This window comes from Ursus arctos, unplaced genomic scaffold, assembly GCF_023065955.2.
Source record: "Ursus arctos isolate Adak ecotype North America unplaced genomic scaffold, UrsArc2.0 scaffold_21, whole genome shotgun sequence".
Classification (NCBI taxonomy): domain Eukaryota; kingdom Metazoa; phylum Chordata; class Mammalia; order Carnivora; family Ursidae; genus Ursus; species Ursus arctos.
Window position 1 is genome coordinate 19807896 of NW_026622886.1, and position 12760 is coordinate 19820655.

Genomic DNA, 12760 nt, shown 5'->3' on the forward strand with positions numbered 1-12760 from the left:
AAGTCACTCTGGAACCCTGTGTTCTAGCGTCAACTCTGTGTACTGAATATCAAATACCAAAGATTCGCCACATGTGCTTGATCAATCTCTTCGTCTCTTCCTGCTTAGCTTCAGATATCTGTCAAACTATAAGATGCAGGTCTGGCGTGTAACCCAGGTTTTTACTGCGCCGTAATGTCTGCAAAGGCACAAGTCATGGCAGCATGGATTACCGGGTGGGATTACTTTCTGCTGGTGCTCCGAGACTGCACAGTGGTGAGACAGCGAAGGCTTAGGACTCACAACGCCTGAGTTTAGAGCCCAGCTCTGCCACTTACTAAATGTGCAACCGTGGGCAAGTCACGTGACCTCTGTGCTTTAGCTACCTCAGCTATAAAAGGATCGCTGAGAGGGTTAAACATTAGTAGGTATTTAAAGGACTTGGTACAGCTAGCTTCCGGCATACAGCAAGACGCGGTATTTATTATTTATTATTTACCCATTTTTGATGCCTTCGCTAGCATGCCCTGGGTATGGGTAAAATTTTATCATTCAGCTTGACTATACTTAGTGCTTTGATTCTTGAAGGAAACAACAATGTCAAACCCATTAATATAATTTCCTAAGATTCCAGTCAGACACCTCTAGGGCATACATCACGTGGGATCAGCCACGAAGTGCCACACTGCAGGTATTTTGGAAAGTCACACTGGATCTTGCACAGCGGAGGGTATGACTCACGCACGCCCTGCAGCCGGAACTCAGGGATGTGGCTTGCTAGCATTCCCCGACTGCTGACTGCTATCTCGTACGTCTAGAGCATCGCACGCGACAGATGACAGTGACGTGGCCGCACATGCCCACGGGCACACCTGGCTTTTACAAATGCCAAATAATTCTGCAAGAAAGTAAAGCAAATCGTGGCTCGGGGGAAGTTCAGGATTTTATTTGTTTGCTTTAGAGCATTTCTTTATTGTGATAATCCTAAAAGCATGTTACAAAGCACAAAAGAAATGAAACCAGCCATTTTTCTCTGGCCTCCATTTCTAGTAAAAGGATGATCAAATATTGCTGTTGAAGAACAAGCATAAGTAAACCTTATTTTGTGGCTTTAAGTTACAATTTACAGAGTTTTACTTTTTTATGGTACGAAGAAAATTGCTACATACTCCAGTCCCATCACTGCTTTGCCGTTGATTAGGCCTTTGTAATTATGACAATAAGAAAGATACCTCGCATCTTTCCCACACACAAGGAATACACAGATGCTACTCCATTTGATCTATCCTTATTTACTCACTGTTTAAGATTTATCCATAAAAAAATTAAAAATAAAAATAGAAAAACCTATAAAATCAAAGGCCTATTTCTGGGAAACAGCATGAAATAATGCATTTAAGAACTCGGATTTTGGTTATAGACAGATGTGGGTTTGTGGGCAAGAAACTTCAACCCTCCCCCCCCACCCCGTTTCAGTTTCCTCATCTGGATAATGAGAACAGTAGTGTCTAAATCTTGAAGGGCTGGTAGCACTATAGTGGTGGAGTAAAGAACCCGTGAAGCAGAAGGAATGAAAGAAAGGCAAAAAGGCAGGGAGGAAGGAGAAAAGGGAGTGAGTACTCACCACTCTCTCTGACTTATACAAATAATGGCTATCATCCAGGCCTTTTGCCAGGATTTGGCCTCTAAAATAGCACAACTTGATCTTCTTTATTATGCAAATTTTCCATATACAACAAAGTAGAGAGAAGTGTAAAGAACCCCCATGACACATCATCAAATCTCAATAACTATTACATCCTACCATTCTGATTTCATCTACTTCCCTAAACATTTTTTTCTTTTGATGGAGTATTTTTAAAGAAAATGTCAGGCATTGTATCAATTCAATAGTAAGTGCTTCTGTAGGTAAAGACTTTTTAAAAAAATAATCATAATACCACTAGCAGATCAATAAAGTTAATAATAATTTCTTAATAACATGTAATAGAGTTGTGTTTCATTTTCTCCTATTGTTTAAAAAAAAAGAAAGGTATTTTTATATTATTTTTGTTCAAATGTAGTCCAAATATGGCATTTGGTTTACAGGTGTCCTAAGGTTTTTAACTTCTAACCATTCCCCCTTCCTACTTTTTCCCCATATATTCATTTGCTGAAGAAATTGGGTCATTAGTTTTGTAGAACTCCCCACACTCTGGGGGGCACCTGGGTGGCTCAGTCGGTTAAGCGTCTGCCTTCGGCTCAGGTCATGATCTCAGAGTCCTGGGTCATGACCTTAGGGTCTTGGGATTGAGCCCCACATGGGGCTGGGCTCCCTGCTCAGGGGGCATCTGCTTCTCCCTCTGCCCCTCCCCACACCCATGTTCTCTCTCTCTTTCACTCTGCTCTCTCAAATAAATAAGTAAAATCTTAAAAAAAAAAAATGAACTCCCCACACTCTGGACTTGGCTGATTTGTACCCATGTGGTGCTGTTGAACATATCACTCTGTCTCCTGTATTTCCTGTAAGCTAGTAGGTAGATATTGAATCTTGATGAGATTCTGACTCAAGTTCGTACAGAATGGATGTGGGCAGAATACTGCATAAGTGGTGTTATTTCTCTCCAATCAGATCACATCAGGAGGAGTATAATATTTGGCTATTCTACTTTTAGCGATCGCTGGGTTCAAATGTCACGCTGATTCTCAATTACAAAGCTCCAATTTCACTTCAGATTTTAGCATCCATTAATGATTGTTGCCTACCTCCATTGTTTCAGTAGATGTTGGAAAATAGTGGTTTTCTATTTCTAGCGTCCTTCTGCATTTATTAGCTGTAATTCTCTATAAAGAACCTATCCTGGACCTTCCTTTCTTGGGTGGCAGCAAAAGTGGAGAGTGTGCCCTGAAGGCCTCAGGCACACCGTGAGACAACAAGGTGGTGGGGCGCTGCCTGCCCACCCCCAAATGCCACACTCCACCCCTCTATCACCTGTGAATCTTTGCACCTACTCATGTTGTCACCAAGTTCTGCTTCTGGTATTTTATGTCTCAGCTGAAGAAGATAAAGTCTTCAGGGGAAATGGTCTCCTGTGGACAGGTGTTGGACAAATTCCCCTTGCAGGTGAAGAATTGGGTATCTGGCTGTGCTAGGACTCCTGCAGTAGCACCCATGGCATGCACCGGAGTATGGGGACCTGACCACTACAGGCACTGTCATCTAGAGCTATGGAGACCTGGGTGCCCAGCACTGTGCCTGGGCCCCCTTGACCCAGATCAAGAAGGTGGAAGACACTGCAGCCAGTAAGTGCTGCCAACTGGCAGTCAAGCAGTTCCACGACTGGGAGATCAAGTTCCCACTGCCCCACCAGGTCCTACCTCCCAGCACAAGCCCCACTTCACCACCAAGAGACCCAACACTTTCCTTTAGATGCAGAGTCTCCTTGTCCCCAGGTGTGCCCAAATACACTCCTTGGGAAAACCAAAAAACCAAAAAAACAAAAATTTACCCTGAAGTACAGGCTCTGTGTGCTTATACACGTATATACATAAGTGTTATTTTTATTATATTAATATTTATATATTATTATTATAAATGTTTGTATTTTTCTTCCTTATGTTACAAGTAGATACTCTATAAATACTTTTTTCCATTTTATTTTTATCACTTAACAATAGATCCTAAAGATTACTTTGTGGCAAGATGTAGAGGTTTTCCTTATCCCTTCTTATAAATGCACGTTATTCCTCTTTATGAATGTACCACTTGGCTATTCAACCAGACCCCTACTGATGGATATTTGGAAGATTTCTAGTCTTTGGCTATTATGAACAATGTTGTAATAACCTTGTGTCTGTATCATTGCGGATTTTGACACAACACTTAAGTGAACTTTTCAATCCTCTCTTAAGTTAAACATGCCATCTTAAAAATGATATTTTCAATACATTACACTTAATAAAAAGAGGCTGAAACCCAAGGTACAATATGGCATAGAGTGCATTTTTTAAAGTGTGGTCCAACACACACCTGCATCACCATTCGTCTCCTGGAGTATGTGACAAAAATGTGAATTTCTCACCCAACCCTGGGCCTTCTGAGCCAAGGGTGAGACTCTTTGATCGAATGGGGAAATCACCATATTTAGAATGGAAAGACTGCCATTTCAGTTCAGTCAGGAGATTGGAGCCAACATGATCAGCCCTGGTTTCTTTGGGAATGATTCTTCGTATATTGGAGGTAATAAATACCTTCCTTACCAACTTCACAGGATTGCTGTGTAGTTCAAATGCAATTATGTTAGAGAGATCAGTTTGAAAATTAAAGTAAAATTAAAATGTTAACATCTAGTAATAGGAAGGGCATCTGCTCCAGCAATATCCCCATCTTCTCCATTAACAAACATCCTATTTACACAACTAATCTTAAAGACACAGAATTTTCCTTAAATGCCTGCATTCCTTCATTGATTCATTCATCAACGTTCATGTAAATGCATCCAAATGCATTCTTCATAGAATACACACTGCTCTTCAGGAATACCCACCCACCTCTGTCTAGGACACCATAAGGCAGTCACAACAAGGATTTGATCCAACACAGAGAGGAAAAATAACTCAAGGCCACTAAGAGTCCGCATTTGATTAATTTTATACAAAGGTGGAGAATGCTTGATGCTTCAGAAATTATTGCCAGTAATGAGACACAAAGAAAGAAAGAAAAGCCCAACCTACCATAAATGTCCTAAAGAAGAATTTGTTCTGCCATAATTTGGTGCATGGTGTACTTTCAGTCTGGTTCTGTAAAGCCAGTAAATCCAGACAGGTTCAGAGTCTGTTTATTTTTAAATGACAGGCAAAATCACTATAATTGTTGTCATCTTTCCAAAGGAGAAGACTATGCACTATTCAGTAGCAGATTTTTCTTAAGGATCCGAACAGTTCCTACCATGTAACTATGAAAGTCATTCCTCCAACACAGGGCTTGAAGTACAAGGTATGGTCAAACAATATACAGGCGTAAATATGAAAGCTTTCAAAAGAAGAGGAGGGTGGCTGGGAAGAAGCATTGGTGTTTTCTACATCTACCATGAGGAAAAAAATCTTTAGTTAACAGAAATTAAAATATCCCTGACCCAAGATGAGAAAGCTTTAGATGACCTTTCAAATGTTGGATCTGAGTAGAGCATTAAACATCCATTTTCAGAATGCATGTTAGGGGTGAGGTTTTTGGTGGATAATTGATTTTAAATGACCTCTTCTCCAAATCAGGAATTTACTAATCACAGATGGAGGCACCACTGGGAGAGCAGCCTGTGAAGTCAGAGCCCCTATTCTCTATGAGCTGTGGACACAAACGGAAACAAGTACCCTTTCCTAAATGAATGCGGATCTTCCAAGCACATATTCAGGTACAGAGCAAAGAGTGAAATCAAATGATTTTCTTGTCACAAACACACTTCACAGTGGTACTGTGTTTTGGTGAGATGAAGTGGTATGTTCAGAAAAGGTACAAGCAAGGGAATTACTCACTTCTCTCCTTCTTAGTAAGAAAGGTTTCACAAAGGGAAAGGGACTTTTGAAGGCTCTTAAAGCTCTGTAAGGGAGACCAGCTGACAGAAGTGGACAGGGAAGAGCAACCCCGTTCAGACAGTGGGATGCAGGGGAAGACGAGGTACAGACTCAGGAATGGACAAAGCCTGTGTCACAGGCTGACACAGACTGGAGGAATAGGCAGGACACAGGAAGCCAGAGGGGAAGGAGGAATGAATAGAAATCAAAAATTCAGGGGCACCTGGGTGGCTTAGTTGGTTAAGCATCTGACTTCATCTTAGATCATGATTTCAGGGTCCTGGGATTGGGCCCCACATCAGGTTCCTCGCTCAGTGGGAAGTCTGCTTGTCCTTCTCCCTCTGACCCTCCCCCTGCTAGTGCGCTCTCTTTCTCAAATAAATGAAGTCTTAAAAAAAAAAAAAAAAAGATCAGAAAAACCCAAACAGTTCGGGAGGAGCCTTAAACTATGAGTGAGGCTCTTGGCCTTTATTCAAAACAACACTTGACATTTATTGAGGATTTGATTCTGGGCTTTTTACTTTAAGGGCTTTTTTGTGGATTAAATCCACAGTCAACAATCCTGGGATGGTGGTACTTTTTCACCTTCCCTTTTCAGGTGAGGAAGCTGAGATACTGGGGTAATTCATCCAAGGTCATACAGCCAGGAAGCAGCAAAAGTCAGCATTTGAACCCTGGCATTCTGACTCTAGAGCCCATGATCTCAACCACCCCACAATGCTGCCTCTCTGGAAGAAAACAAAAAGAGTTACCATAGAATATATTGGAGAAGAACGGCACAGTTAGCCTGGTAGAAAGATGAATTCTTCCACAGTGTTGAGACCTGCTCTGGAAAGTAACAGGAGACACAGAGACTAAGTAAGGTCTGATAAGTGAAGTGGGAAATGGCCTAGTGTTGACCAGAGTTAAACAGGGCTGAACACCAGGGATATCATATAGGATGAACACAGCTTCAGTATCCTTTGAAAAGTGGTATGCCAAGGAGCAACCTCAGCCTGTGTTTGGGTGAGGGAACAGCAGATGAGGGAAGACAGGGATGTCAGAGAGAAATGAAAGGGCAAAAATGGTGCACAATTGAGGGAGGCTGCAGAGTATAATGGAAGGAATGTGAGATTTAGAACCATGGACAATGGGTTGAAACCTGGCACTTTCTCTTTATTTCTGTGTGAGTGTGTGTAAGGTAGTTCTCTGTGTCTGTTTCTATACCAGCACAGTGTTGTTGCTGTTTTTTAACCGAAGCATTATACATTATATATATATATATATATATATATATATATATATATATATACACACACACACACACACACATATATATGTATAATGTATAATATACGTATATATATGTGTGTATATATATATATGTATAATGCTTCGGTTAAAAAAATATATATATATATATACACACACACACTCACATATATATGATATAATATGATATGCTATGCTATGCTTGGCATGTGTGAGGTATTCCAAAAATACTGAGAAGAAAGAAAGAGAGTAAGAGAGAAAGGGAGACCACCTACCAGCTGTTGTATCTTAGAATGGGGAGAATCGCAGGAAAGGCTTCAAAAGTAGCCAGAAAGGGAGGCAAGACTGCAGTCATATCGTGAGTCCCAGGAAACAATGCCTGCATGCCACATTTGCCACATACATAGGATACCAATGCCTGTACTGGTCAGTCCTATTTCCAGAAGGGTCTGCCAGTACAGAACAAAAATGGTTTACCTGTTCATTTATTCCTCCCTCTGTTCATTCAACATTTGTTACAGCCACAGAACTTGGCTAAGACGACTGCAGAGTTGAACAGATGTGGGAGAGGGGACCATCACGATACAGGGTCCCCTTGGAGCTTTGTGAGCGTCAGCCTAGTGGCTACACATAGCGGTGGGATCTAAGTACAATACAGTGATGACTAAGACATAGCCCATAATGGCACCGAATGCACTTACAATCGACTAGGAAAGAGACAGATGAACACATTTTTATAACACTCATATGATCACCACTATGAAGTACTTTGGAACAGGGAGGGAAAGGTGACAAAATCCTATAAAAGATTTCCTAACTGTCAATACTATCATAATCAGTGTCCCATAATTCTTATAGTCAAGCAAGACCATATAATGGTTACCCCAACATTATTCTTTGTGCAAGTTATTCAACAGTCATACTTTACCAGTCCCTTATTTCATATTGTTAAGCACCAAGTGCGTACTAAACATCATAAAACTATTCCCTGTTACGTTCTTTTTGGGTTTGGGGGGTGGAAAATATTTTATATGCATTTGATCAAGAAAAGAAGGGATTTTTGCTTGTTTTGGTGGAGGGCTGTTATACTCTTAAAATGTTGATGTTGCCTCTAAATTCACTCAGTCTGGTCCCGAATCCCAGGCACAACTTCTGACAATGTTTTGTTTCAACAATAAAATACAATCCTGTTAATCCCATTCCTAATTTATTCATTACTGTGGGGAAATGAGCTATTTTCCGAGAACCACTGCTTGTTTTGAAAAAGTGAACACTGCAGCTCTTCTTCCTGGCAAAAACTTCACAAGCATTGTTTCCAATCTACCTATAGAGCAAGATTAATTTCATTTTATTTCAAACTTCTGCAGAGCTTTAATCTCAGCATAATCAGGTTATATGCAAACAGCTTCCTAACCAAAATTTGACTTCCTTTCCTTGAAGATCAATAAAAACCACTTAAAAGAGTGCTATTCGAAGAGCAGGCAGTGGTGATAATCAATCATTTCACTGGAATAAACTGGAGGGTCCATAAAATAGATCCACTGTCTAACCACCCATCCCCTCTGAATAACCAAGACAGCAATTACTCTTCAAAAAAGGAGACAGCACATGCTTTTCTTGGATAATAATGGTACCACAACAAAACAGTCTTTGACTTCCAAGATTTTGACTGTACCCAAGAACTCTCCTATTTTTGACTATGTATGAAACAGAAATGTCTGTAATCATAGACTCTTAAGAGTTATAAGGTCTTCTCTAACATCCATCCAGTGTATGAACCTCCTCTTTATATCTCTAATAGATATAATCTCTGCTTGAACCTTCCAAATTACTAGAAAGCACTTCATTATATTGATGTGAAAACTCTCTATATGTAACTTCAAATTACTGTTCCTACCTTAAGCTATTGGACACAATACATACTATGTCTAATTCCTCCTCAAATCACACAAAGTAACGTATACATAGAGATCAAAGCCCAAAACTAGAAAGAATATGCCTAACTCCTTTAAAGAAGTTCAAGTTACCAAGCCAAGATGAATTCTGTTTAGGATGCTGAATTAACTGACAGATATGTATAAAGATGTGGAATACTCTGAAAAATTAAAGAGAAAGTAAACAATCCATATTTTGAAAAGGATGGAAGAGTCTGATTCCCTAAATCATAGATCAATGAACTTAATGTCTACCCCTAGCAAAATTAACAACAAATTATTACTAGAGCCGCATTTCCCAAACTGTGCTCTCAGGAGATGACACCTATTAACTTTTCCAGCATCTTTAGAATTCTTCAGAAAACAGCTTGAGGAATGCTGACACAAATAATTCATAATTACTTAGAAGGCAATAAATACCAGGAACCGCCAGGGGTTTACCACAAACAACTCAGGCCAAAAAACTTCATTTCCTTTTTTGATAGAGTTGCTATATGGCTAGATGGGGGAATGCCATAAACATGGTATTTTGATTTCAATAAAGCCTGTCTATCTAAAGTCAACAATCTGCATAAAGTAGCTCAATTAAATATGAATCTACCCAACTGAGCCTAGATTAATTCAACTTGTTTATAAGCTGTATGGAATCCTCTATCAAATGATAGGGTTACCAGTTAAATAACAAGGAAGAGGGGCTCCTGGGTGGCTCAGTTGGGCGTCAGACTCTTGATTTTGGCTCAGGTCATGATCTCAGGGTCATGAGAGTGAGCCCCGCATGGGGCTCCAGGGAGTCTGCTTGAGATTCTCTCTCTCCCTCTACCCCTCCCTGTGCTCTACCCCTCCCCGCCCTCTCTCAAATAAATAAACAAACCTTAAAAAAGAATAATAACAAGGAAGAAAGGAAGGGAAGAAGGGAAGAGTCTAATCTGGCATGCCACCTCCTGAGGATCCTTACTTTCATTTACAACTGCTTGCTTGCACAGCACCATCTCAAGGATCAATATCATGCAATTTGTTCTAGATTGCCCAAAGTGAACCTTTAAAAAAGAAATCAAGACAGTCTTTGTCTGTTTTTTATCATTTTGATATTCCATTTTCCTTGTTTTCCCTGTGATTACACACTACAGCTCTTTGCTAACATCTACGGGGTTTTGTTTGTTTATGTGTCTTACGATATAAATTAAGCTAAAGATACAATCCTGTTGAAAACAGTTACGTGCTGATAGGCGTGGGAGTCAGGGTGTCCAGTCAAAACAGCCAAACTTCGAAGCTAGTCAGGCGTGAAGCTAAGTCCAAGCTAATCACTTCATGGCTGTGTAGCTTCAGGCTTGTTATTAAATCTTCCTAAGCCTCAGTGTTCTTGCCTATCAAATAGGGTTGATAACAATACCTACCGTACACAGCTGCCATACGCACTAGGAAAAAAGATAACTTAAGTTCTCCTTCCTAGGACTCGGTCTCGAGTAGAAACTCAACAAACTGTAGTTGTAACTGTCATTATCATCCCCAATCTTGTGTGTTTCAATTTATTCTGAACCTTGTTTATGCTACACATTCCAGTTTGAAGATCACTCTCTTTGATAGAGAAAGAGAGAAGCCAAATAGTTGAGTAGGTCTGCTTTTCGTCATGTTAACATTATTCCATCCACCCCGAGCAACAAGCTTAGTCTTTACTTGTTCTTGTTTTGAACACAGCTTTCAAGAGCCCTTTTCTGTTGTCTTTAGCATACTCTCCAGCCTCAGCTCAGTCTGAACTTGAGCACTGCAGATATTTTCTTAAAGTTTTATGCCACTCTTCTGAATTTGTCCTTCAGCATATGCTTGTCTTTGGATACACGTTCTCTTAATATCTGAGCTCACTAAAAACTTCCTTGTTCTTAAAGTGGTTCCTCCCTTTTTCTTCTTCATCAAAAAAAAAAAAAAAATTGTGATTTTGCCCTCAGATTCTTCCTTTCTTTCTTTCTCTCTTTCTTTCTCCCATTCTCTTTTTGTAGTGCCCTCTTTTCAAGGCTCTGGACATTGAAAAATACCTCCCCTTTCTCTTTATTTTCCTGAAGTCACCATTAACTCTTTGGTTATATCCAACTCTCATTTCTTTTGTAGTTAAAAAAACAACACGATCACAGTCACTCCCTCCCAAGGTTTTAATCAATTCTACTTCAGTAACAGTTGGTTAGAACTAAGTTCACAGTAATATCCTTGCTTCCTCCATCTGTGGTTGAAAAAAAGAAAATGACAGAAAGACTTTTGCTCTCCGTGGAATGAAACATTTATCAGATACTGAGAAAGTTCAAGTCCTCATCCATGACTGTACCTTGGCTTGTGGCAATTTTGACATTTCACTAAATCTAAGCATGTGCAGTACCACCAACCAGCAAAATAAGACTCTTACTCACTTGTCTACACTGAACGATAATAGTTGTTCGGGCAGAATTAAAATGTTTTGGTGCCGATGCCAAGAGAACCAGCTGTGCTCTGAAGTTAAGTCATGACAGTTAGCAGTCACAATTTTAAGGGGGTTGGCAGCAGATGAAAGTTTATACTCGCAACTCAGCAAATGGTAGAAACCTTGCTTTTACATTCTTTTTTTTGTTTTGTGTGTTTTTGTTATTTTTTTGAAGTTGAGATATGATTGGCATCTAATTTCTTACATTCTTGAGTTCTCCTGTGAATTCATTACAACTTCCAGAATCCTACCACAAGAACACAAGGAGGAATTCTAATACGGGCCATAGCTGATTACCTTTAAAATGTATTTAAGAGAAACAACCCAAAAAGTACAACAAACCAAAACCAAGCAAGAACTCTGTGTGGCTATGTGTGGTGGCTAAGATTTAGCTAACAGCCAGAAATAAAGAGCAATTTTAATTAGCTTGTGGTTTAATCTGTTCAAATTTTATTCTCTGTTTACTGAATCAGAAGGAATTCCATAAGAAAAGGGTTTGCCTTTCAATGATCAGCTAAACATACTTAAGTTCCTCTAGAGATCTAGATATTGACATATTCAAATTAAGATCTTCAAGTCTGGTAAGTATCACTGAGCTTAGTTACTCCATAGTTAACTACAGGCCATAGACTAAGAATAGAAATACATATAAAAATATCCACCAGTTATTCAACTAGCGTACATGTGCCAGAACCGCTCTCTTCCTTCCCTCATGCTCTGAAATCACCAAGCGAAGCTTCTCTCAATGTTAAAGGTTCTTTAGCAAGTCAAAATAAAACCAGAAGAATAGTTATTTCTTTTTTTTTTTTTTAAGATTTTTTTTATTTATTTATGTGACAGAGAGACAGCCAGTGAGAGAGGGAACACAGCAGGGGAGAGGGAGAGGAAGAAGCAGGCTCCCAGCCGAGGAGCCCAATGTGGGACTCGATCCCAAAACGCCAGGATCACACCCTGAGCCGAAGGCAGACGCTTAACGACTGCGCTACCCAGGCGCCCCAGAATAGTTATTTCTTGCTAAGTTTGAAAAGTGGGTAAGATTCCTGTTTATATCCTAATCAAGCACAAAGGCTAATAGTTTCATATTTATGGTATATTCTTAAATGAAGTTTTAGAGAATAAAGCATATTCTGCATAATGAATCAAATAAAGTGAAAAACACTTCTTGTAGAGGCCGCTTTTAGGCAACCAGCTTAAACAATGGAAAGCTGAGTAAGGAAGAAGGGCCCAAGGTAACCCCCAACCCCTGGCTGAATACAGACAGGCCCATTAGGCGACCCACCTCAAAATATCCATAAGCCCTAGCTGACCAATGGGCTACTTACACCAGGACACAGGTACCAAAAAAGTTAAATTCCATCCGGTCCCATACCTCCTCACCTTCCCCCTTTAACTACAGCCCCCATCACTGCCTCCTGGCAGACAATGTATGCTTTGCTGTCCTGCCCGCAGCTCCCAATAAATTTCTATCTTCTCGTTCTGTCTTGGGTGAATTCTCTCACCACCAGTGCCACCGGCCTCTGCCCGATCGACAGACGGCATCTGCCTGATACAAATAATTTTGCCTTTAGGTCAATCCTAATCCATGCATGTGCTGTCCTGG

The 12760-nt window shown here is 40.1% G+C and overlaps 1 protein-coding gene and 1 pseudogene across 5 annotated transcripts in view; one reads left to right on the plus strand and one right to left on the minus strand.

Annotated features, from left to right (window-relative positions):
- The window catches only part of CRADD (CASP2 and RIPK1 domain containing adaptor with death domain), a 323020-nt gene that overhangs the window by 220563 nt on the left and 89697 nt on the right, over window positions 1-12760 (minus strand). The gene's annotated exons all lie outside the window — the stretch shown is intronic.
- Window positions 204-3388, plus strand: LOC113255950 (60S ribosomal protein L18a-like; annotated as a pseudogene).